Source organism: Mus musculus, chromosome 4 (assembly GCF_000001635.26).
Source record: "Mus musculus strain C57BL/6J chromosome 4, GRCm38.p6 C57BL/6J".
NCBI lineage: Eukaryota > Metazoa > Chordata > Mammalia > Rodentia > Muridae > Mus > Mus musculus.
In genome coordinates, this window is record NC_000070.6 from 25,774,418 (window position 1) to 25,800,565 (window position 26,148).

The window sequence follows — 26,148 nt, forward strand, 5'->3', positions numbered from 1 at the left end:
AGATAAACACATTCATACACACAGAAATCACATGAAAACCTCAAATTGGAAGTCATAAGGCTTTTTCAAGGGATCTGTAAGATGGGATAAAAACTCACATACAAAAACAAACAGCAACAACAACAAAACACCCTGACTTAACATTTCAACAGTCATATTGGTGAGACTTTATGGGTGTGTAGCTTCTGATGTTACTAGGAGCCACAATTTCACAACAACACCCCTGACCTTCTAACTCTTACAGTCTTCTTTCTGCCCTCCTTTCTGTAATTTCTAAGTTTTAGGGGCCAGAATGTTTTGTAGATAGGTGTGTCTACTGGGCCTGGGTTTCAATATTCTGCATTTGAATTCACTGTATAATATATCACATATATTAATATATAATATTATACAAATATAATAGTATATATGCAATATATTATATGTATATAGTACTACATACATTATATATATACACAAACATATATATACGTATGTGTGTGTGTGTATATATATATATGTATATATATATATATATATATGTATAATGAGTCATATAATTTACTGTGTTTAATAATGGAGAATTAAGTGATACAGAACCCTTCACCCTGATTTTCTTAGTGTAAAAATACTTTAAAGAAAATATTTAATATGTGGTAGGACTTATGCTGGTTGCTTAGTGCATATTCAAACCCTGTTCACAAGGAAAGGGCATTCATACACAAAACATATTCACTATGTTGTGCTTTATAACATAAAACTGAAACACTAAGAGAAAACATACTAGCTCAATATAAGCAAGAGGCAGAGGGACGGTCAGTTACAGGTGCAGTTAGAGGCAGATGATCAACAACAACAACAACAAGACATATCCTTCTTCTCAGAGTGAGCTGTTTGCAGGAGCATGTTCTGCTCTGCTTCCAGCCTCTTACTGTAGTAGTAAGAGAGCAAATAAAATAGTTACGGTGATTATGCATACCCCCCAAAAACTCTGCTAAAACATTGACCTGACAGCCTTTCACCTTCTAACGTTTTTGTAGTGAATGTTAGTACCAACCCAAATCCAGATTCAAATACATCACTTGCTGGACTTCAGTTCCCACATGCTGTAGTTGGAGACCTAAGACTCCAACATGTCTGTCTGTTACTGACTTCCCTTGAAACGACTGTGCTTTTTTTTTCCCTTTAAAAAAAGTATTAGATATTTTATTTATATACATTTCAAATGCTATCCTGGAAGCATTTGAAAATGCTATATATAATATTTAATATATATAATGCTATATAATGCTATACCCTCCCCTCTCCCTGCTCCCACCCACCCACTCCCGCTTCTTGGCCCTGGCTTTCTCCTGTAATAGGGTATATAAAGTTGGCAAGACCAAGGGGTCTCTTTTCTCAATGATGGCCGACTAGGCCATCTTCTACTACATATGCAGCTAGAGACACGAGCTCCCGGGGGGGTGGGGAGGGGTATTGGTTAGTTCATATTGTTGTTCCACCTATAGGGTTGCAGACCCCTTCCCTTCAGCTCCCTGGGTGCTTTCTCTAGCTCCTCCATTAGGGGCCCTGTGTTCCATCTTATAGATGACTGTGAGCATCCACTTCTGTATTTGCCAGACACTGGTATAGCTTCATATGAGACCATCCAGGGATCTACCCCATAATCAGCCACCAAACCCAGACACGATTGCATGTGCCAGAAAGATTTTGCTGAAGAGGCTGCTCTTTGCTCCTGCCTCGCTGCTTTCATTTGGACTGCGGTGTTCAGGTTTACTTCCTTTAACCATCTACTTGGTTTCCCAAAAAATACAAATAATATTTAACCTTAGTTACTATCACGTTAGTGTTTTCTGACCTCATCATTGGTATTGTGGGTATTGTATATGTTGTTTTTCGGAGAACGTGCCATTTTGTATTCTGGTGCCTTTCCACTTATGGAATCCTTGCTGATAGGCAACACAAGTTTTAGATCACACACCACACTATACTGTTGATGGCGGAATAAGTGCATTTATTTTCACTTATCTCGGTAGTGTTCAGTATGTCAAAGTGTATTTCAACACCCAAAATAATCTGCTTAGGTGTTGTAGTAGTTCTTAATTGAATTGGTCTTTTAAACAACTTTGTCCTTGAAATCTGAAGAACATCTGAAAAATGAAGGCAAATAGTTTTATGCTTTGAATCATAATGCATCCTGGGCACTGTGAGACTGAAGAATTTTGTGTAGGTCTATAGACTCAATGTGATGTAAGATATCACACACAGTATGTGACTATAACCAAATCAATACTAAAAAGAAGGAAGAGAAAGGAGAAAATTCAGTAAAAACAACAAGGAAAAATAGAGGTTCTTGAGTTTAATAAATAAGATATGGTCTTCTCACATAACATTAAAATAAATTTTTATTTTATAGAAACACAAAAATAAAGAAAATAATCCTAATTCTTAAATCTACATATATTTGCTGATAGTTTTACTATGTAGTTGAACTGTTTCACCTTACACAGATACACAAGATTTAGAGATGATGTATTTTTTCAAATTTAATTTATATTTATTTATTTAGTGTGTGTGTATGCCTGAGTATGTCTGTACATTTGTGTGTGTGTGTGTGTGTGTGTGTGTGTGTGTGTGTGTGTGTGTGTGTACCTATTTAGAGGTCAGGAGAGTAAATAAAATAGGTTACTTTTCTTCCACTATGTTTGTGTTCTAGATATTGAACTAAGAGGCAAGTGCTTTTGCCTGTCATCCTGCCGCTCTCATACACAGCAAGCAGCAAGAAAATTAGGATAAGTTTTCAAATGGAGTATTATGAAAATAAAAGAACAAAAATTCAGGAGGAAACGATGGAGAAGCTATGTGGCTACTTTTGACAAGGTGGTTAGAGCAGTCTTTATGAACTAGAGAGAATATTTGAGTTTAGAATCAGAGAAGTGAAAAAGAACGTTGGAAAGAGAGATACCACCTACCTACATCTCGAAGTAGCAAACATCTTGGTAAGTTTAAATGGAATGGGTGAAAAGGAGGACAAATGTGTGGTATAAAATTAGGTCGAAGTGATGGATAGCTCAGTGACACTGGGACAGGTGGGAATTTTTGAGCTACTCAACAGCAGTTATGGAGTAGCTAGCAAGCACAGATATGCCTGACAGTGAAAGCTGAAGCTGTGAAGTTTCTCTCAGTACACAGGGCTGCAATTCACAGAAACAGCATGTGGTGATTTGAATACGAACGGTCCCTCATCAACTCACCTGTTTTAATGCTTGGCCCTTAGAGACTGGCATGGCTAGGAAGTTTGGCCTTGGAGTAGATGTGGGCCTTGTTGGGAGGAAGTGTGCCACTCTGAGGAAAGGCTTTATGGTCTCATGCTACAGCTTCACCCAGTGTGACACACAGTCTATTTCTCCTGCCTGAGGGTAAAAGTACAGAATTTTCAACTCGTTCTCCAGCATCATGTCTGCCTGCATGCTGTCATGCTTCTTGCCATGATGTCAATGAACTAAACCTCTGAAACTGTAAGCCAGCATCAATTAAAAGTTCTCTTTTGTAAGAGTTGTGTGGTCATATCTCTTTACAACAATAAAGCCCTAAGGCATAGCGTAGTATGTCTTTTTTTTTTTTTTTTCTACTAATGAGTCATATAACTGAATGGTAACTACTTCAATTAAGCAAACATTTCATGGACACCTACCATGTGATTCTAGGGATTCAATATGAAGTCCATGTCTTAGAGATTATTCAGTGTAGGTAGAAAGCCAGCTTTGCTGGCATAATTTTGAAACAATACAAATCATGGTGAGGCAGTAGTATATTGCACAGTGACAGTAAATATTGCCTATCCTAGACTATTAGAGAGTTTCCTAGAAGACAAAAAGTTCTGAGTTAACTATCCAGAACTAAAACTGCTCCTTGTAGAATATAAAGAGAAGCAGGAGAAGAGAAAGAATAAGAGGAAGAGAAAAAGGCTCATTTCATACACATGGAAAAAACACATTTTTTTTTTTTTTTTGGTCAGTGTACTAAAGCTTCAAGTATGAGCCATAGACCAGCCAGAAATAGTCAAGAAACAAGAAAGTAACTAAAACCAAGACTAGCTGTTCAAATGTTATCCAGACATTGTAATATCATTGATAGGTATTGAGAATTATTAGGACACGGTAAGGATTGAATGGTAAATAGGACCCTGGAAGTTGGTAGAAGCACACTGGGCTTCTTCTCCCTAACTTCCATTCAAGTAGACACTTACTTTAACAATGTCAAATCATTGAATTTCCTAAATACCCTTTAATCATGACAGCGCTACTACTGATATCACTCACATTTTAGATTCCACCATCAGTTGAATTCCTACGACTTAAATGTGGCCAGGATGGTCTGCAATGAATCCTTACAACCTCTCAACATTTCCTTCCTGAAAACCTTTAGTCCTCTTAGTTCATTCTATTGGAATATTTTGAAGTTAAATGGGAAACTATAACTTTTCATGTTTAAATCTTGCATCTCAAATTTGCATTCCTTTTACATTTGCTATCTAGTTACATCTTAGAGATCTTCCTTGCGGACTGCTGGCCTCTGGTTGGTACTGTTTAAAAGGTTTTTCTCTGTTCTAGGCAGGAGCTGCTGTGAGAATCCATGTCTCAGGTCTCTGTTTTATCTCTAATGAGGTTCCTTGCCTGGAAACATCTAAGAGTGTTTGGAATTACAGCACAGCTTGAAGTTTTTACAGGTATGCCTCAGGAGTCTGACAAAACAACTATTAAAGCAACGCCCTCCTCCACCACTGCAGGGATTCTTTAAGAGCATACACACTGTTACAAAAGGAACTGAAGACCAAGAGGTCAATAGCTCTGGAAATTCCACAATGCTTGCTTTCAAATTGTACTAGAATACATACACAAATGGTTGAGTTTGACATGGTCATGCTAAATAGAGTAAACTGTACTCAGGAAGACAAACTTTACATGTTTTTGCTCATATGCATAATCAAAACAAATTTTAAAGACAATGAATAGGAAAATGGGGACAGAAGGAGAGAAGAAAGCAGGAAGGTAATAGGTATACATTATATATATATTAGTGAAAATATATCTAATCCCATCAATTATACTACTAAAATGCTAATAAAGTTTTCTTTCAAAGAATTTATGCTAGTTTGTTTTCTTTACAAAATCATGCTTATATGCATTCTTTTGGAATAAAGAAAAGAAAAATTTTCACCTCACTGTATTATTCAATAAAAATTTTATACTTTTTATTCAGGCAGAGAAAGGTAACTTGAGTTATTAGCTATAATCTCTACCCAAAACATAAATGTTCTGGCTCAAAGCATATAAAAGAAATTTAAAATGATGTACTAGTTCTCAGATTTTAAATGATTTTTTCTATCAGATATAAATAAAAAGTAGGATAAATCTTGTAGTGCCTGTGAACAAATATGTTAGTCTATAAAACTGTGTGCCTTCTTCCTCCTCATTCGCATCCTCATTTTTATCTTTTCTCAGTCTTTGGAACTGAACTCTGGAACAAATAGGAAATATACTCCTAGACCTTAAATTTTACTTTGTTTTTGAACTCCTTTGCCTCTACATTCATAGTCCCAGCCTTTGGGTTTTTCTATCCTTCTGTTTGGAGGACATTATTTATGCATGACATTATCCGTTCATGACCCTGTATCAGTTTCTCAATCTATGCCAAATGGTCTTAAATCCTTAAAGGGCTGGACTGCTTAAGTGTGTTTTTATTCCCATTTTATTTTTTGTTTATTATCACTTATATACTGCCTTTTAAATTTGATCCACTTTCTAATCAAATGACAGTCTAATAGTACTACAAATTTTTTTGGCTTGGATCCCTTAACAGTGAAGGCAAGTCTGAGAATTGTGACTAACTGTGACAGATATCTCAGCCCCCTTGGTCTTCAGTTTGCTTATCTAAAATGAAATGAACTGAATAGCAGTCACATAAATTAGGTCACAAGGGGGCTGGAGAGATGGCTCAGCAGTTAAGAGCCCTGACTTCTCTTCCAGAGGTCATAAGTTCAATTCCCAGTAACCACATGGTGGCTCACAACCATCAGTAATGGTATCCAATGCCCTATTCTGGTATGTCTGAAGACAGAGATGGTGTACTCACATATATGAAATAAAGAAATTTTTAAAAACAATTAGCCATAAGCTTCTCAAAGAATCTAAAAATTAAAATTTCTATTCCAGAAAAATACTCATATTTCTGTACATATGAGTGTCTTATGAATTGTTGAATAATAAATCCTCTGGTTAAATTCTCTAGAGACTCAAAGTCTTGCTTAAGGACCACTGAACTAGATGATTTTGCTTTATAGTTTATCAGATCCTTGCTACTTAAAGCATAGTTCCTGAACATCAGTTTACAGGAATTCATACAAAAATCGCGTGTCTCATACAAGGTTACCGAATCAGAATCTGTGTTCTAATAATATCTTGATGTGTTTCGGGTAGAAGTCAAGTTTGGCTAAAACTATAAGGTTTTCTTTAAAGACACTTCCTGTTAAAGACAAGAATATTTGGGGACATTTGAAAATGCTTTTCTCTTGTCTCCTTGAGATACTATAGAACAGACACACCACAGCAGTTGGTGAAGCTAAGTTTCTGGCTTTACAGTGAAATAACAAGCCTAGCAATGAAAAACATAATAACTGTCTAAAAGAAAACAAATCTTTCTTTGTAATGTGCTATGCTTGATTTAATTATAATCATGATTAATTGTGAATTATTATTAGGTGAAGACATCTCCATTAATGATCATACAGATGAAATGGAAAGGAAAATAAAAGAAACCTCCAAATTACTTTGGCCAGGAAACTATAATGACAGCCAGTTATGCGAAGAACTTATTTAATCATGCAGCACAATAATGTTATGGCTTTCATGACAACTTCAACATATCAAATTAGCACAACTCTGGATGTGATTTAATTAGCGAAACAAATTTCAGGATATATTCAGTCTTCAAAATCTATTATTATAGCAGTATGAGATCCTTCCTAGAACTTTTCATAATTAAAGCAAATTCTTTTTTAGAGGGATATCTAATGATTAAATTAGGTTTCCACATTAAGCTACATAGTTCAGGAAGAAGACACAGAAGAGCCAGAGGGGATGGAGAACATCAAAGAAAGAAAGCCTTCTACATACAGCAGAAACAAAGTGCACAGGAACTCATAGTGATGGTGGGAGCAGGCAGAGGGCCTGCACAGATCTTCATCAGATTGAGTCCCAGTGCCAAGAGGGAGGTGGGCACCGCTCCTATCCCTAACCCCAAGGCTATTTCCAACTGATAGACTTGCATGAAACAAAGAAACAAGACCAGAAAAACAAGGAACAAACAAACAAAAAACAGAAAGGAGTAAAAGAAACCACATGCATACAAAATATTAGTTTTCTACAACAGAATCTCACTGGGTACACAACCACTTTTAAGTCCAGGCCTATCAGTAAATAGCCAACACACACACACACACACACACACACACACACACACACACACACACACACACATATCAATGGTATTTTGGATTTTTGGAGGTTTTTAAAAAATCATTTTATTTATTTATGTATTTGTCTCATGGTGCCTTATCTCAGCATCCTCCCCCAACCCCCCCTTTTTCTCATACCCTAAAGGTCTTTTGATTACCTATGGTGATTTTCAATTTTGTGTCTTTTGGGATTTCTATGTCAGCTAGTATGTGTGTCCCATTGTCTATACATGCTCCTTGTGCCTTTTCTTTGGCTGTTTGTTTGATGATTTGTTTGTTTGTTTGTTTGTTTGTCCTACTCAGGTTTCATTGTTTTTATCTTATTATAATATAAAAACCAAATGTTTAATTTTTGTAAATGTTTCACTGCCCCATGATTATCCCCCTTTTTCTTCAAACTTCAGGTAGTCAAATATCTTTTCACTGTGCCCGGAATTTTACTATTTCCAGATTGGAAACCACTTGGTTGGATTTGTATGGTACATAAGCTTTAATTAAAGAGTAGATTAGCCGGATCCAGTTAAGATTCTCTTTCACCTTTGTTAGTGTATTTTCTTTTATTACTGCTTGATTTTTCCATAGTCCATATATACTATAATTTTTTTAATCTATTTCCCTCTGAAGGATATCTTGGCCACCTTCGAGGCTTGGGAGTTGTGAAGAAAGCAGAAATTAATATTTATTACTAGGATAAATAAATAAAATAAATAAACAAATGAAAGCAAAGCAACAACCTTTTGTGAATGTGGGGCTCTGGGGAGACAATGCTGGGTACAAAGATTTACAGGTGGCAGCTCCTAATCTCAGAACTAAACTGCCCCATAGTAATAGTGACTAATAAACACATTTCATTCCATTGCTTCTCAAATTGATTCATGTCAGTTGATTCATTTGATAATCACGATCATTTATTTTATACTGAAGGCTCACACACAGATTAATAGCTGTTTGTTGAATAAGGCAGTAATTCAAGGAAATTATATTAGAAAGCAATACATTCTTTGCATAAAATGTATGTCACAGCCCATTTGCATGTTGATTTATGGTTACTTTTTGCTGCCATTTTGCTGTGCAGGTTGGATTTCAGTTGAATATCACTTCCCCTATACAGCAAAGAATAAGTGGGCATCAGGGTTGAACAGTGCCTGATGACATGATCATCTTGTGACAGAGTGATGGTGTTCTGTGTTACTGATCAGTGATGTAGTACATGTTCCTCCCACATTTGGTGGTACTAATGTTTCCCTATTAAGAACTTACCTCGCTGGGTGGTGGTGGCGCGTGCCTTTAATCCCAGCACTTGGGAGGCAGAGGCAGGCGGATTTCTGAGTTCAAGGTCAGCCTGGTCTACAAAGTGAGTTCCAGGACAGCCTGGCTACAGCCAGGACAGACAGAGAAACCCTGTCTCAACCCCCCTCCCCCCCCAAAAAAATCCTTACCTCTACTTGGTGCCTTCTCATGCAGTGGCTGATGTAGGAATGAAGAAGACAAAAGGGAGAGTGATTTCTAAGGAGCAGAAATGAACATGAACATTCCTGAGAACCACTACTGACATTAGCCAGTTGATCCCTTTTGTTTAGGACTGTGTGGTTTTACATTTTCTATCTCTGTGGTTGTCATTCCTATGTTAAAGCCTTTGTTGTTACTATATACAGAAGACTGGTTTTTTTCTGGAACTCAGAAAGTTAGGCATAAGTGTATAAGTGTATCTAAGTGTGTATGTATGGTCTTCTGGATACATTTACAAATATGAAGACCTATATTTAATTATGTAAGCATGTGTATGTATTTGCACATTTGAATGTAAGCATATTTATATGTATTTTATACATTGCATAGTTTTTTATACATTGCATAGTATGTCTATACATGTACATAAATATGTTTACCTCTAACTGTGTTTATGTGGGCTTATATTTTGGATGACAAGCAGAGGTAAATAAGTAGATTGCTGATATATTCATACATATATTCTTGATCGATTTCAATAAGATTTTGTATGCCTCAAAAAATAACTTTATGCTGAAAGGGAATAGACTTTGTACAATATTGTTGTATTTTCCAAAGAAAGAAAGAAACTATGACTAGTCTACTTATGAACACTTCAGTGGAATGAGAGGTTAGTCCTTCACATGCCTTTTTTCTATGAATGAACCCAATAATTATTATTTAATAGAAATTTTCTGTTTAGAAACTTAACTCAAAAGTTTTCAATACTGAAAATTAGTATAATTATCTCTCTTCAGTGGAATACAATAAACATAACACACTGAATATTTAGAGCAAAGCTTTAAAGTACTATAGAAATGACTGGTAACAATGTTTAAACTTTTTTTTTAAACTTTTTATAAGAGAATAGTTTGCTTTAAAAGTTCCTTTCTTTTCTCTCAATAGTATCTAATTAATTATACGTAATTTCACCACACATTGTAGCGGGCTGGAAACTACATGCTCTAGTAGACTTATTTTTATTTTATTTTTTTTCTCCTTGGCAACACATAAATTTTTTTCTGGGAGACAAACACCTTCATGCTGAGTTGAACAACATGTAAATTTGGCCTGAAGTTTTTCTATAATTGCTTTAATAATATATACAGTTCATCCCTCCTTAGGTAGCCAAGAGAAACAAAAGCATATTATCTCAATGGGATGCTCTTATCTCTCTAGTTACACAGCCTCCAACAGCCAGAACCTGGATGCAACTGTGACCTGAACATTATGAAATGACATGAATGTGGAGACAATAATAAAGTGACCTCCAGTTTTCATAATAATAGTTAATAATAGGGGTTTTGAACCTTGAACAAATGGGTACATTTGGTTGCCTATTTTCTTACGTAGAAAATTATATGAAATTACTTCACTTATTTTTACTATTTTAATTCTCATATATACATGTAAGTTCTAAAATTTCTTAAGGAATGCTATTTAGAGAAATAATATACTGTGAATTTACTCAGCTCCTTACTACACAGCACACAATAAATACATTGAGTTAGACGTATTTCCTTCTTCCTGCTGCCTTTCCTCTGGGTCTCTTTCCTTCAATAAAGACTCGAATGGGGGGCATTCACTACTAATGAAATGGGCTTTTAACCATGCAACCATAAGACCATGGTTGGATAGAGCAGCATGTAAAAAGTTCAAGCCATGATTTCTCTATCCGTAGAAGGAGAAAATTAATCATTCAAAATGATGCATAAGAAACTAAGTATGACGGTTCTGGGGAACAAGTCCAGAGACCTTTCCCCTGCACATTATCCTAATACGCATCTTCATAAACTCTTCATTTAAAACACAACACTTTTCTTGAAGTCTCAGTCTAATTCAAAACACAACAGCCAAGTGTGTTCCCTTAGATCAGTAGTGGAACAGGTTAGAAGAATGCAGTTCCAGGACACAACCTTCAATTTAAAATGTTTGATTATTCAAAGAAAGGATTGCAAACTGGCAAGTTATAGGCTAGGTCTTGCTAAGGCAATTGTTTAGTCTGGATGCATGAAGGATCTGTGGTTTACTTGTTATGGTAGAGCAAAGGTTTGCGACAGTCCATGAACCACCCAATTGCATCAAGATGCAGCACAATTTCATCATCCAAAATTTTCCTCTTCTCGCTATAAATTCAGCTTTAGCCTCCCATTCTAAACCTGAAAAAATCACTGCTTTCTGTTTTGTTTCTAAGTTTTGGTGATTTAAAAAAAAAAAGGCATATAAATGTAACTGTATAGCACGCGTCTTTTTGAGGAACACTTTTTACTGTACAACAGTTAGTATTTACCAATGAATAATATGATGTTGTGTGAGTACTTTGATTTGTTAGTCATTGAATAATTTATGGGCACTTAGGTCTGTTTCCCTTTTTGCAAACTCTGGATACGGACATTCATTTTGGGATTTCAACACACTTGTTGTCATGTTACATTAGTAAATATCAGTTCAGACAAATGGCATTCCTGAGTCATAGGTCGTCATACCAGGTCCTGCATGTTTCAGTTTTATGAAGATGCTTTTACCTGTTTTGCCGTCATCAGTTTGCATTCCGCCTAGGAATGCACAACCTCTGCACATCCTTGCCCTTGATAAGGATCGGTGCTTGGGCTGTTTTTGCTTTCTCTTCTACCCAGTGTACAGTGGCAGCATATTACTCTGATTTTAATTGACAGTGCAGTTTCCTAATGACTACAAATGTTGACAGGTTTTTTTCTCACATATTTCTTTATCAACCATATATATTTGAATTGAGTCCTCAAAAATTTGTACCTTATTTTATTATGCATTTCTCCATAATGGACTTGTGATAGCTCTTTGTTAATCTGCATTTAGTTTATTATAATACATATTTTAAAAAATCTGTCCTAAGTGAATATGTCTTATAACTAACAGTTATGACATTGTATGTATTCTTGATCATTTCTATTGATCTGTGATTATAGAGACAAGAAATCTGAAATATTCAGGTAGACTTGTAGATTTATCTGTATCATCTGATTTGATAAATTTTGCTTCTTGAGTTAAGTCCTTAATATAATTTTTCACTCAGAACATAATATTTAGTTAATAATTTTGATGAATTACCTTTACACATCTTTAATTTTTATTTCATATGTTGTCAATAGATAATTTTTCACAGCAACTTTAGGCTTAATAGAAATTCAAAACCATTATAAGTATAGCCACCAGGCGAAAACATGCCTCATAACTGATTAATATTCAGTGAGACATGATTGTTATCGAATAGTTTATAGTCTACATCATGAGCGTCGTTTCTGAAATCCTTGGCCGAAAAGCTGTTCACTAGCTTCTTCTCTAAGCTCAACTGTGGCTCACAGCTATGGTAACTGCTTTCTATTTTTTACATCTACCTTTTTTCCTGTTCACTTTTGTATTAGTTCCATTTTTGTGATGCCAGTCTCTCTACCATTCATGTATAAGTTATATGTCTTCAAGGTATTTTCACTGGACCTCAGTTTTGTTAGAAATGAAAGTAACCTACCACAGACTGCATCAAAGCAATAAATATTATTCCACATTATGCAAAATGAAAGAAATTTACAGTATATATTTTTTGAATCCAGGGATAATATATTTTACATTTACATGGATAACAAGCCCTTAATTTGTGTTACTATTTTTAAACAATTAACTGTTATTTGGAACAGCAGGAATATTAAAAAAAAATCCTTACATTTATCTTTAGTTTACTATTCCTAGAATACTTTTTTTTAGGGAACACCAGGTTTCTGTCTAGATCTTATTTTGATCCAACAGGACACTTTAAAATATATATCCTTGTACGTTTTGTTCCCAATTTTTCTTTTCGAATTTGATTTTATCCAAATGTTGAGTGGCATGTGTATTTTAACTCTTTGTTATTGTTAGTTACCTTGTTTTTAATTCTCTTGAGGCTTTAAAATTATGATTTGATTATTATCTTACAGAACTTGAAAAAGTCAAGACAATTTTCTGTTTCTGTAAAAAAAAATTCCTTCTTCCTTTTCAGGGTTTCTTCCTTATTCTGTCTTCCCCTGCCCCCCTCTGGAAATTCAACTGCAGGTGGTCTTAGATAGGGTTTCCCATGACCAAGGCAACTCTTATTAAAAAAAAAACAAAAAAACAAAAACAAAACCAATTAATTAGGTCTAGTTTACAGGTTCAGAGGTTTAGTCCATTATCATTAATGTGGGAGCATGGCACCTTCCAGGCAGGCATGGGGCAGGAGGAGCTGAGAGGTCTGCATCTTGTTCTGAATTTAAACAGGCAAGACTACTGTCTTCCAGGCAGCTAGGAGAAGGTTCTCAAAGACCACACCCACAATGACACACTTCCTCCAACAAGGCCCCACCTCTTACTAGTGCCACTTGCTGAGCCAAGTATATTCAAACTACCACATAGGTGTAGTGGTTTGACATGGTCCAAGAGTTCATAGAGAATGCTCCTTGAATTTTTGTTCATGTGTTCTTTTTCCTCCCCCTTTTCCTCTTCTCCCTCTTTTTCATGTCTTCCTCCTTTCCTCTTCTTCCTCCTTCTTCTCCCCTCATTCTTTTGCTCCTTCCTTCCCCCCTTCCTCACCACCCCAATGCTTTCTTATCCCCACTCCTCCACGTTTTCCCATTAGTCTCCTTAATGAATCCACCTGATAGTCCAGCTTCTGTATTATTTCAAGTCCAATTTAATGGTTTAGACTCTTGGCAATGTTTTTATTTCTTTAAATTTCTTTTTGTTGTGTAACTATTTTATTAAATTTATAATGCAGGGTAAACTGAGATTTATACTCATAATTTATACCCGGACATGGTTTATACCTTTATAGTCTAAGCGCCTTTATTTGGAGAAGTGAATTACTCTAACCAGAAGTTAGTCTTTATGTACATTGCATTGCTTTGGACTTAAAATGATGTTTTGGGGAGGGGTCTGGGTCTTTCTTGTTGAAGCAATATTAGTAGACAGACCTGATGCCTGAGAGAAATTTCTTTCTGGCTCTCAGACCACTTTCTTATTTCTCACAAGCCAATACCCAGTAGAAATCCAATTAAAATCAGGACGAGCCACTTCAAACAGCCACTCACTGGAGACTTCCCCAGGTTTCATTCTCTTTCTCTACATCTCCTGTCCAATTTTCAATCATTTGTCAAAACTTTAGTGTATTGCCAGATGATACATATTGTGGTCATTTTATCAGCACTTCTACTGTGGTCAGATCATACTATAAGCTTTTCACGGACAGCAGAAGCTCATGACTCATTTCTTCATGGATGGACCTTTAAATAATTTTGAACATTTGGAGGCCCAGTGAGCTCAGTGTTTTATTGGGTTCACGAAAAGGTTTGTGTTTGTTCTTCCTCTGGCTATTATTGTTTGAGGAGGATTTATATTCTTTCCAGAATTGCTTAACAAGAGAGCCTCTTCTTCAGTTAACGAATTTAATGAATGTAAGAAATGTTGGGCCATAGCAGCTTAATAATAATTAAAAGCGCAAACTGCCTTTTCAAAGGCATACTTAATTTTTTCACAAAATATGGTTCTAATTATATTTTAATTACTCATTACATGCTAGTTTTTATATTACTATATACCCATCAAACCTAAATTTTCCTACCGACCCAAGAGTTGCTAATTACATAATTGGGTTATCTAGGTATCACTTCCTGTTTAAGTAAAAATCGAATCATTTTATCTCACATTAGCTGAATGAGAATTTAGTGTTAGTATTGTAGAAGTTTCTAATGTTATCTAATTGTACATTTTTAGCATCCAAATATTTTACGTGAAGGAGTAAGAGACTTATAGATCCAAAAAAAATTGATGTTACTCTCTCAATTAGTAATTCTATTCAATTTTGAGTCCATAGAATTTGTACTTTAGTATAAATTAAAATAAGATTTAAATTCATATATATATATATATATATATATATACATATATATATATATATATATATATATATATAGTAGTGTTTTCATAGATCTATATAGGTTAGATAGATTTTTGTCTTTATCATGCTACAAATGGTGGTTTTATCATCTCTTCATTCTATGGAGCTTTTGTATTCATATTATGTTCAGCTAATCATATTTTCACAAGGTTATCACCATGTCCTCTACCAATTGTCTTACTACCTCACCATTCATAGTTCAAGCAGAAACATATTGTCTAGTGATTCACTTTGTATTTTCCTAAATTCCATCATGATTAAGTAGCTTCCTGATAAGCTTGCAGGAAAGTAATGGCACAATGTAGAAGAAGCAAAACAGTTGCTAAGGGCATACCAATTATGAACATTATGAAAAAAATGTGTTCAATATAATGTCAAGAACTTGTCATCTTTAACTTTCCATAATACTGTGGACCACAAAATAAATACACAGTGTGAACTGAAGTGACGACACAATCAGCCCATTGCAGCCAGCTGAAGAGAACAGGATAGCATCATCATGTCAGGGCCTCAACTCTCCCTTCACAGAAGAAAATACTGTGTCCCTTTGAGACTAGATGTTGTTGTGGTGTTGTTGTTGTTGTTGTTTTTACTGTTGTGTTTACTTGATTTGTAGATTGTGAATGACCAATTCAAACTGGAACGAACTGGAAGACTGTACCTGAGAGATAAGAAAAAGTTACTGCAGACTGCAGAGTCAGAGCCTTGGTGATGGACATAGGGTGTGGGAAACTGCAAAACCATGTGTGAGCAGAACATCTGTTAGCACAAGAGTAGAACACAGTGAGAAGAAAAAGAAAGACAGAAACTGCGCCTCAGGGCAAAGCATGACAGCAAAGCACATCAGTAGTTTGTTCTGTGGATGCAAAAGTTCACAACTTTGAAATTTCCAGGTTAGAAATTCAGAAAACTAACATCAATCCTGAGTAACTTAAGTTATTGGTTTCTAGTCACTCCTGTAATTTGAGATTCTTTTCTCAATTTATAAAAGTATATAAAGTGGAATAAAACTTTAAAACTTCATTGTGTCACAAAAAAAGAATTTATATATTTAAACGACTATTACTATACAAATGGTCATTATGAGCCCCAAGGCATTATTTAAATTCGAATATTCTTAAGTGATAGCAAAAATTAAGCTTTTGATTATTTGGAAAACTTGCATGTAATTTCTAAGGAAACTTTAAGGACATGAGAGCAATAAATATCAAATTTTAGTGAGTTTAATTTATAATCTACTTAGATAAAATATACATTTATTATCGTCTTTGGTTAGCGCTCAAATTTGTACGAACTTGTACAGCATTTTCAATGACATGATCTTTATTTTATAATACACTCAGTAGAAATGAGGTAACACATTCACAAAGGAACTCACACAATATGTACTCACTGATAAGTGGATATTAGCCCAAAACCTAGGATATCCAAGATATAAGATACAATTTCCTAAACACATGAAACTCAAGAAAAATGAAGACTGAAGTGTGGACACTATGCCCCTCCTTAGAAGTGGGAACAAAACACCCTTGGAAGGAGGTACAGAGACAAAGTTTGGAGCTGAGATAAAAAGATGGACCATGTAGAGACTGCCATATCCGGGGATCCATCCCATAATCAGCTTCCAAATGCTGACACCATTGCATACACTAGCAAGATTATGCTGAAAGGACCCTGATATAGCTGTCTCTTGTCAGAGTATGCCTGGGCCTAGCAAACATAGAAGTGGATGCTCACAGTTGGCTATTGGATGGATCACATGGCCCCCAATGAAGGAGCTAGAGAAAGTACCCAAGAAGCTAAAGGGATCTGCAACCCTATAGGTGGAACAACATTATGAACTAACCAGTACCCCGGAGCTCTTGACTCTAGCTGCATATGTATCAAAAGATGGCCTAGGCGACCATCACTGGAAAGAGAGGCCCATTGGACACGCAAACTTTATATGCCCCAGTACAGGGGAACGCCAGGGCCAAAAAAGGGGAGTGGGTGGGTAGGGGAGTGGGGGTGGGTGGCTATGGGGGACTTTTGGTATAGCATTGGAAATGTAAATGAGCTAAATACCTAATAAAACATGGAAAAAAAACAAAAAACAAAAAACAAAAACAAAAACAAAAAAATAAATATTCTCAGTAGTTCCTATGGGGGGAAAAAAAAAGAAAATAATCTAAAATCTAATTCAAAATCAAATACAACATATTTTTTTCTAAAAGTTTAGTGATTCATAAATCTCAGGCATCCCATGTTAAAAAAAAAAGCATCTTATTATTTGGATGAACATTTAGCATATGATGGAAAGGACCCTGATAAAAGCATCTATTGAAGTTCTTTGTCATCACTGGGACATAATCTCCCATGAGCATTTCATGTTTCTGTGCATTGTCTGGATCACTAACTAGCATGCTTTCACTGGTTTTTGAGATGTTTGTAAATCAAGCATTTTCAGGAGGGATAAATAGAATTACCTTTTGGAACAAAGGGAGGCATAGTTACTGTTACAAAGGATTTGTATTTCTGAAGTTTTGCCTTTCTTCTTATGTGTAGACATGTGAAGGTATATTTCATGACTTATGGAAACTGAGCCCCCAAACAGTACAAAAATGCTAATTCTCCTTGAAACTTCTATGACTAACAAACTTTCCATTCCCTCTAACCTAGAAATCTATAATCTTTCGAGAGCATCTATGAAACTATGCCAGGCTTTTGTGCTGAGGTGCAAGAAGAGAAAAATCTCAAACTTTAGATGTTGACAATGTTGCCAAAAAAGATAAAATGCTAAGACTGACATCACTCCTGCTCTTCCTGCAGGAAGGTGGGTGAGGTCCCTTGCAGAGTTTTTTTATGGAATGTTAGGAAGTCTATAGGAGTTAATAACAAACACACAATGAACAATAAATGGTTCTTCTAAATTTTTTGTCTGTTATTCATAGAGAATCAATGAAGTTATTTCAGTATAATGAATAAAAAATAGGTAAAATGTAGCTATCGGTTGTTTGTAATTCTCCTGTTAACAGAACCACTTCCTCTTCAATAGAAGGAGCAGTTACACATGTGCAGTCCTATAAATAATAGCAGGAAGATTTGTCCTTGATAGCCGTAGGATCCTCAGGATTTCTGAGAGTATTAGCAAAAATGAACACATACGACCATGATGAATGGGGACTTCACTATATCAGTCATTAGAACCTTGATTGTTTCCTGTGAGAAGAACAATGGAAAATATTTCTTTAAAATATGTTTGCCACAATGAAATGGCAAGCAATATAATGTTCTAGGCCTACATCCCACCTAAGCTTATCCTATCTTGGCAATCATGGATCTTTTGAAAGTAACAATAGGTTCACATAAGTTGCTTTATTTAATTTTTCTGTCTATGTCTTTGTCTCTCTGTCTCTCTTTCTCTGTCTGTCTCTCTGTCTCTTGTCTCTCTCTCTCTCTCTCTCCCTCTCTCTCTCTCTCTCTGTGTGTGTGTGTGTGTGCGTGTGTGTGTGTGTGTGTGTGTGCGTGCATGCATGTGTTTTATTAGTAATTTTTGTCTTCTGAGGGAATTTCCTGAGTTTAAAAAAAAAAAAACCCTGTGGAAATCATCGATACAAGACACATGTGCACATGTAATGGTCTTTGTGCTCTGTGTCTTTGTCTACTTGAGTTATAATTCAGAAAGCAATCAGAAACCAGAATGATGAAAGAAATCCAGATATTGGGGCTCACCAACACTATGTAGAAATGATAACCCCTCTTTCTAAGACAGATGCTGGTGAGAACTAAATATTTTTGACACAATGGAGCAGCCAATACCACAGATTAAAGAAAGTTCTGCAAAGAGACTATTGTATGAGTCTAGACTGCTTCAGCCAGAATTATTAGATACCGTATCCATGAAAATATAGCAACATGGGACTTGGGTATGGTTCCGATTGCCTGCATAGTAGCCCACATCCTTCTATGACATAAGTTCTGGGGGTTCTGATGCCTTATGTCCTCCAAAAGCTTTGACATGTATATGATGCATACAAATACACACACATACATACACACATGCATACACACCACTTTACACAGGAAAAGGTATAAAATAAAAATTAATCTTTTTAAATGAATATGTACATGTTCAGGGATTTCAGGGAGAAAAGGATTGGGTGTGTTGGATATAGATACTCAGGTCACCTTTTTACCTGTATTTGTAGAAAATAAAGGACCTTCAATGAGTTTCAACAGAGATCTTCTGGTGACAAAGGTCTGTGACTCTGTTTAATAACTTTGTATAATAGAAAATAGCATTTCATGTGCCTACTTCATATTATCAGTTAAGTACCAGAAAAGAATCTTTAAAAAAAGGACAAACACCCATGTGATACATGGTAACAAGGCAAAAGTAGCTTGAATTGATCCTTTTTGTTTTCTTCCCATATCATTCTGTAGAAACTTCTGAATTATTATAGAGAAAAAATGACCACAGATCTAATTATAGAATTTAAGTCAGCATGCGAGGCAATATCCTAATATAGCAGCTTTCCAGAGACAGCGAGAGAGTTAATAAACTTTATTAGCTCAGAGTGGATTATCTCCCACTGAATCCAGCTGTTGGTCCCATAGTCCCAGCTGTTGATGTAATTGAATGCACAGATTAAACTCCTAGAATGGCTCATGGTTTCTGTCAAGGCTACCTTTTGTCTGCTTAAGACCCCTTATGATAAAAGATCAAATCACATTCATGCAACAAAGTTTCTAATATACTTTTTCCACGTGGTTACAGCTTGCTATAACAATTCCTTTGATCTGTTCACACATACACACACACACATTTGTACAAATCAGATAGATTCTTTTATTCTCTTGGGAAACTAAGAGCAAACGTTAAAGAAATAAATTCTTCATGTGCATACAATAATCTTTTCATTTAAAACTATTCATGTATCCTAAGGAGCTATTACATACCATTTCTTTGCAATAACTAAAATACTATAATAATACCATAAATTTTGATAACTGTGAATATAAACTTCCAGTCCCTGGTCTACACTACAAATCTCTCCAAGATTATTTCCCAAGAATACATTTTAATATTTCAAATAATTTTTTTAACATTCCAGTGTAAGTATTCAGTAAATGCTCTTTATCAAATAAGACAGATTTTAGTTACTTAAATTTAAATATCTCTCTTATTAAAGGCATTTGTTGACTTGTAAGTATTAAAGATACAATATAGGAGCTATTTATAGCTTTCTTCCCCATGTTTGCTCACTTTCTTATGAATGTTTGCTGAAAGCAAAAATGTACATTCTAATCTAATTTGTATACTTATTGAAAGTGTACAAAATAGTTACATTTCCCTTGGAAATTTACCTTATAACTTAATCACCTAATGTGTTTATTTGTAAGAGTTATAAATGCTCAAGTATATTTATTGTAATAATGTATAATAAAATTCTGTATTATCAGTATTTGGTTGATATATTTAAATATAGGCAGCAACAAAATTGTATGCTTTTAAGGAAGGACATTAATTTCGTTTCAAGTCTTAGTAGTAGCATAGTTCCATATATGAGACACAATGAAGATATGCCTGTGTTGTGTTCTCTTCATTTTTTTCTTGGATCATCTGTTCAAGAAGTTTGGGCAGTCCTGGGTTAAGAGCAGTCTGGATTTCAGCACTCCTTTTCACTTACATGCTGCGTATCCAGCCGATCCAGCTAAACTGTCATGTGTTTGAAGTCAGAGTCTATATCATACGCTTTCATGTGTCTGTATTCATCAGATCAGATCATACAGTATAGTAAGATCTCAGTTAATGAAGACTGAAATGCGCTGCAAAGAAATTAGGTCACGGAAACCTTAAAAATACAATTCTCTTGTTAGACACATCTCCATCTTGAGTGGTTTTAAGATCAACTCCTTTAACAAGGAACCCTTAAGACATGGTCCCTCATCTGTCGAGCAAGCTACCAAGCAATTCAGCATAACGAATTCTCTTCAATAACTCCAATCTAGCCACATTTAGATGAAGCAATAGTGGTCCAAGTGATAAGACTCAGTTATCTACACACAGTAATTCATTCTTTTTCCATGGGAAGATGGCAGTGATGAGCCTCCATGTTCAAGAATGCCTCTGGCACTTTAGTATTGAGCCAGCAATAAGGATGGCGTCTCATTAACATATTCGTTTATTTTTTTCATGGCCCCATATTGATGAAAATAAATTTACAGATGCCAGGATGTGGTCTTGAACTTTGTGAAACATATTTTTCTTCCCCAACTCCCCAAGCTACACAGTCTATAGGAGACAAGCAGCAAAGTAGAAAGTAAGCACACCAATATGTAAACTCTCTTTGCAGTGAAGCAAGGATTTCACTGGAAACAGACCAGTGAAACGCCAAATTCATTTCTGTTCCATGCCTAAAGAAGCCAACATCTACTTAGGGGAATGTGTTTCAATCCAGTTAAAATGAAAAACATCTGTGGTATAATATTACTATAAAAGAAACTTACACTGTATGATATACAATTAATAACAAGAAGTGAAAAAAATAATGGCTATATTAAGTAGCCTTGTAACTGGAAGATTTTTAAAGTGTTTCCCAAGCTTTAAGAAGAAAGTGACCAATTAAGTGTCGGGAAGACTGCGTACCATCAACTATGCTGAGTAAAGTTGAAGCATTGAGATGACCCTGAAGCAGCACCAAACCTTTGGTTGTTTATCTGCCCATTTTCTTTCATACTGAAACTGAATTATCCTGCATTACCTTTCTCAGAAACAACGAGGGGGCTTGTTTTTATACTCTGGAAAAACAGATACAGTATGAAAAGAGTAAGCCCGGAATCCAATTCTGAATCTGGTAATTACTTAGGAACCTTGGGTAAATCATGATTCAAATAACAGAAGCAGAATGCCCTTCAAATTCTCCCATCCACACCTAACTTCAGTGTCATCCATTTGCAATAAAATGAATGGAAGTGGGTCTCCAGTAGCCACAAGCCCCAGCACAAAATTTAAATGTCTTTTGTCGGTTTGAGCTTTCCTTTTGTCATTTTGAATGAGTGATTCCCAGTACAGCCCAGGTTAACTTTGAAAGGATATCCTTCCAGTCTCAAGTCTCCCAAACACCAGAATTACAGGAATGAAACATGAGACTCCATTATGTAGAAGTCATAATCACACGTCCTCAAAACCTGTGAGACTGTGGTTGAGACAGGAAGCTAGCATAGAAATGATCACTCTTTGTTTTCTAAGAAGGCTTGTTGTTAAATATTACTGTATATACTGAAGCTAAAAAAAAAAAAAACCTACAAAAAAAAGCGCTTATATAATGACTTGCTATCCATTCCATTGGCTGCTTTTTCAGCTAAGAAAATGTTTGTGTTTTAATATACAGACTTTTGTGAATTAAATCATATGTAAATGTACATAAAATCGAGTAAGATGTTCACCAATGTAAATTCGCCAGCATGAGATATTTACCTCCATCAAACATTGTAAATTTAAGCATTAGTTTATACATTCCTTGTCCAAAGTCTTGGTTTTAAATTTGTTTAGAACTCAGTTCACTTAGACAGATTACATGAGTTTGCCTTTGCATCTCAGATTCTAGAAATAATCACTTCATAAAAAGGAGAAAATGTTGTGTTAGTTTTTTTTCCTAAAAAAAAAAAAGGAGGCTTCTGAAAAATCACATTGGGAAACAGCTACTACCTAAAACTTTAGGGATTGTGCTCAGTTATCGTCATCTGGGTAAGTTTCAAGCTGGTGGTCACAGGTTCTTTATTTTCACCCCATGTTCGTCATCTCCCTCAGCCTTTATCTCTTCACCTTACATTCTCAGTAAAACCATGCATGGACTAAAGGCAACTTGTTGATGAAATTCCTGTGTCATTTACACAACTGCTAATCCCCTTTGCCAAGGCAAATATTGACTTTACACCTGTCCTCTTGGTAGCAATGTAAAGAAGAGCATCACACACTCACCAATGCACCATTCCAATACTGGTGTTCCTGTCTCTTCATCTGTTATATTTGATGATTTTGCAGAGTCTTCCTAACTACAGGACCTTTAAATCCAGAAGGGTTTTGACTTCTGTATAAGAATCCATAACAAGAACCTCTGCTCTATTTTATGAGAAATTCATTTTCATGTTCATAGATGATTCTTAGGCAGTGTTAATATTTTGACATAAACTACAATGCTGTTAGAATGCTTTGATCTCAACTTCTGCTTACCACAAAAACAGAGCATTCAGCATTACTCCAAGCTCTGCTTCGTTCAACTGTGACGTATCTATTCAGTGAAGACTCATTATTGCTGGATATACTGTACATACCAATTACCCTATTGCTAAACAAAATACAAATATCTCCAGAGGGAAATTTAAAAGATTCTTTAATTCATCTTCTAAGTCGCCTATTGTCCACTCGGCATGCCATATGTGAATGTCTGCAGCAGTTGCAAACTTAAATACATAGTTTTGAGTATTTTTCTTAGTCCAACAGTAAGGTTAATTAGGCAAATTTCTGTATTTAGGAAACCAACAGTAGTACACCTGGCCCTCGTGAATTTTGGTGCAGCTGAACACATTTGCTGAAAACCACTGCTGGTCACTTTGCTCCTGCCCTGAGACAAGGACTACCAAGAAAGCAAAGTGAAATAAAATGCTTGACAATGGGAAAGGTGGGATTTTAAAGGTAATCATTGGTAAACAAACTCATCGTATATTTGATCAAATTTCCCTTTCTATTTTATATAGAGGGAGAATCGCCTGTCCAAGAAGAGGACTGAAAACATCATCCTCTCCACCAACTGCAAACAGGAGAATGGCAAGTCAAGTCTCATTCCCCCTAAATTGCTTACAGTAATATCAAAACACTTATTCACACAGTCCATTCTTAAATAGGGTATTCCCCTTCAAAGTTTCTTACATTTCTTTGAATACTCCCAATTTTCCTTAAACATTAACCCTATGTTCACGTCTGTGCAGTAAGATGCCGCCACACAATATTTTACAAGTTGTTTGAATGTAAATCATAAGTTGTATGGGATCTTGCTTTTCACTACAGCACAGAGGAATCTTGAATACAAATTTTAGTATTTAAATCACCTCCTTTCCTGTTCACAGGAACCCTCCACTCCCCGTCAGATTCACTCTTTGAACACAATGCTTATTTTTGTTCAAGCTAACCACAAATGATAAGCCTGATTCCAGCAGGAAGGTCTGCTGCATTCAGGAAACTCATTAGGATAGCTAGAGACTACACCTACACCGCCCCTGAAGCGCGTGGTGTGGAAGTTCTCTGTACAACCTTCCGCTCTTAGGTCAATAAACACAAAGGAAATAAGGGCTTTAACTTATTGAAATTTAAAATCATAACAACAATAATAAAGCGATTGTAAACGGTATGTCTGGTTCCACCTCTTTTTAAAAAAGCTGCCTATCCTTAAAAGTTGCCGCCGAGATTTGGTGGCGTAGCTTAGGGAGATTCACAGCTGGACTGTGTAAGGTGCTCTGCTCTAAACCTGAAAAAAAGGTAGATTCTGTGATAACAGGTAAAATAATATGGGCCCTTCCTTGTGCTCAGCGGACAAGCCCTCAGACAAGAAGGAATCTAAGCGATGTAAATAGTTGGGCACTTTGAAACAATGACAAAAAGTTTAGTCCCAAAAGATTTCCTGTTTTTGTCCTCTTTCCATGGTTGATTATCACCTTAATAGCCCAGGTGCAGAGACACAATAAACAGAACACACCGCGTGTCAGTGTGGGTTTGGAGGTGAGTGTCAGAAAAGCTTCAAGACAGCATCATGTGGAAGCAATGAGGTCAGCATTCACTAAGTCTCTGAGGAGGAACGGGATGGCAGGACCAATGACTCTGTGGTCAGGCTTTGAGGGAAGGTGGGTCAGAGGAGGACTTTGTGGAGAAACCTAGGTCCGAGCGCTAGGCAGAAGACAGAATTCACAAAAACCTGGGGACAACAAGGGCAGCAATGACTCTCTTTGAAGTGACACCAGGAGAAGGCTATCTGCCCGGGGAATGAGGGTAGCAGCGGGAGGGCAGGAGGGTGACAAGGGACTAAGATGTACAAGCAGCTATCTCTGGAAGAGAAAGGGTTCAAGTTCCAAGCTGGTTGAGTTAAAACCAAATGTCCCCGGGGACCTGTGCCAGGAGGGTACCCAGCAGGTGGTCGGGGTGCCTCATCTAACGATGTACGGTGGGCGCTCAGTCCTGTGCCTGACCCCCTAGAGTCTCTGGTACTCACCGATCCCAGCGAGGGAAAGCTCCATCCAGGGCGCGGGAGGGCAGCGCGGCGCGGGCGGGACGAGGGCTGGCGGTGGTGGCGGCGCTGTCCTAGTAGCGTAGCCGGAGTCCGGGGGTAGCCAAGAGGCGAGAGCGGCGGCGGGGTCTCAAGGCACCGGGTGAGGAAAGATCCAGGGCTCCAGAGCTGCAGCGCCCCGCGCGCTCTCTTCCCATCTCCCGGGCTGCCGAGGTTGCTGCTGCCCAGAGCAGCCAGGAGAGGGGGAGGGGAGCAGGCACGCGGCAGGGAGGGAGAGCAAAGAAAGCAGGGAGGGGGGAAGGGATGCGCGAGGGGAGATGGAGATGATCACCGAGAGTTGGGAAGAGAAGGGAGGAGCATAGCAGCCGGGTACAGGTTCCCACCAGAGGAGCTCCAAAATGAGCCTGTGGGTCTTGCCCCAATACCCTGCCGCTCCATGCTAACCCCCTTCGCGCCCTTTCCTTTGGCTCTTCCTCCGGTGACTGTGCCTGGGAGTACCCACGCTCGGCTGCGGATGCAGTTTCAGCAAGCCACCGCGTGTGTTGAGTCGGGAGGCTGCAGAGACACAGCATTGCTCTCCAGGCCTGTGGCACCTGTGCGCGCACACATAGCCACTGGTTCCATTGCTGCGTCTCCGATATGCAGACTCTTAGTCTGCCACCCTCCTCCACTCTCCTTTTAGGTCAAACTGTGGACTTGCAGCAACCGCTTCTGTCAGTTCCTTATTGCTGTCCCCCACCCCCACCCCCCAGGCGCTATTTGGCACGGACTGTCCAGCCAGAAGGCGACAGCAGGGAGCTCAATGCAGGCAACCTTCTCCAGTCCCTTGTATCTGCTGCCTGTGTTTGTTCTTCACTGGGGTTGACCAGCTAAAGTCCGGGGTCAGGTTGGGGGGTGATTAAAATTAAACTAAAATAGGAGGGGCAGATTGTCTGGAACCAAATTCTCAGTGATTTGGGAAG

The 26,148-nt window shown here is 37.0% G+C and overlaps 1 protein-coding gene across 1 annotated transcript in view; it reads right to left on the reverse strand.

Moving 5' to 3' along the window:
- Positions 1-25,586, reverse strand: part of Fut9 (fucosyltransferase 9) — a 190,671-nt gene extending 165,085 nt beyond the window's left edge. The window contains exon 1 of the mRNA NM_010243.3: positions 25,172-25,586. The gene's annotated coding sequence lies outside the window, so the exon portion shown is untranslated. The remainder of the gene's footprint in view (positions 1-25,171) is intronic.
- Between the last annotated feature and the right edge of the window lie 562 nt (positions 25,587-26,148).